Source organism: Bos indicus x Bos taurus, chromosome X (genome assembly GCF_003369695.1).
Source record: "Bos indicus x Bos taurus breed Angus x Brahman F1 hybrid chromosome X, Bos_hybrid_MaternalHap_v2.0, whole genome shotgun sequence".
Lineage (NCBI taxonomy): Eukaryota > Metazoa > Chordata > Mammalia > Artiodactyla > Bovidae > Bos > Bos indicus x Bos taurus.
Window position 1 is genome coordinate 90336305 of NC_040105.1, and position 1789 is coordinate 90338093.

General features: G+C 53.8%; 1 pseudogene; it reads left to right on the top strand.

Annotated features, from left to right (window-relative positions):
* The first annotated feature begins 719 nt into the window (after positions 1–719).
* Positions 720–1554, top strand: LOC113887106 (annotated as a pseudogene).
* The last annotated feature ends 235 nt before the right edge of the window (positions 1555–1789 follow it).

Here is a 1789-nt window from a genome sequence, read left to right on the forward strand (position 1 = left end):
GGGCTCAAGGCCCTTTTAACACATTGATTTCAGGCTTCTCGCCTCCAGAACTGTGAGACGATACATTTCTATTGTTTAAGCCACCCAGCTTGTAGTACTTTGTCATGGCAGCCTTGGGAAACTACTGCAGTCCCTCCCATATAAAATGCTGAATAAGTATTACTGAAAAGAAGGAATTGTTCCCTTTTTTACCTTGTTGTTGTTCAGTCGCTCAGTCGTGTCCGACTCTTTGTGACCCCACGGACTGCAGCACACCAGGTTTCCTTGTCCTTCACTATCTCTAGAGTTTGCTCAAATTCATGTCCGTTGAGTCGATGATGCCATCCAACCTTTTTCATCCTATGTCGCCTCCTTCTCCTCCTGACCTCAGTCTTTCCCAGCATCAGGGTCTTTTCCAATGAATCAGCTCTTTGCATCAGGTGGCCAGAGTACTGGAGCTTCAACTTCAGCATCAGTCTTTCCAATAAATATTCAGGGTTACTTTCCTTTAGGATTGACTGGTTTGATCTCTTTGCTGTCCAAGGGACTCTCAAGAGTCTTATCCGGTACCACAGTTCGAAAGCATCAATTCTTCAGCGCTCAGCCGTCTCACATCCGTACATGACTATCGGAAAAACCATAGCTTTAAATATATGGACCTTTGCGCCGCGGGGGACAAAGGGCGGGTGGATCAGTGGGGAGGGGGCAGGGCGCGGCCAGGCCAGGCTCGGGGGCTCCGCATGCTGCAGCTGCCCCCGGGCTCCCCCGCTGCCGCCCTCGCAGCGGAGCCACGCGGAGCCGAGCTCACGAGCTAACCAGCGGCCTGGAGCCAGCGGGAGGCAGCGGCACAGGGAGGGGCCCGACGCACGCACGTGGCCCCGGCAGCCGCCGTGGCGGACAGCGGCCCCGGCCCCCGAACCGGGGAGTGGCGGCCCAGGGCCCCGCGTCTACTTTCAGAGCCCCCCTGGGGCTGCAGGCGAGGGCCCGGGCAGCTCGGACAACAAGGACCCAGTGAGGCCCCAAGGGAAGGTCACGGTCAAGTACGACCGCAAGGAGCTACGGAAGCGCCTCATCCTGGAGGAGTGGGTCTTGGAGCAGCTCACTCACCTCTACGACTGCCAGGAAGAGGAGATCCCAGAGCTGGAAATCGACGGGGATGAACTCCCGGTCACAGAGAGCGATAATACCCGGGCTGCCAGGGTCAAGGAGCTGCTGGTTGACTGTTACAAACCCACTGAGGCCTTCATCTCTGACCTGCTGGACAAGATCCGGGGCATGCAGAAGCTGAGCACACCCCAGAAGAAGTAAGGGTCCTCGACCCAGCTGAGCGGTGGCTCCACAGGACAATCGCTGCCCCCCCGACCTCATAGCAACAGCAATACCAGGGAGCCCTGCGGTCAGGCCTGGTGCCACGAGCAGGGCTCCCCGTGCCCCTGCCCCAGGGGCCTCTTCCCTGCCCCCTCCATTTTCCATTTTTGGGGTTTTTTATTATTATTAAACTGATGGGACTTTTTGTGTTTTTATATTGACTGCGGCGCGGGCCCTTTAATAAAGCTAGGATACGCCTTTGGTGCAGTTAAAAAAAATAAATACATGGACCTTTGTCAGACTTTTCTACCTACTGGGATCAAATGCAGATATTTAAATTTGAGTTGCAGGAGGGAGAAGTTGACACCAAAATTATACATTAAAGGATTAAAAATTTTAAAAAAATTGTAAAACCACCTTCTTGCAAAGCCACAGCAGTGCTTTTCCAACTTGGATGATATCACAACCAACAGGAGAAAGTATTCAACACATACACACCCTC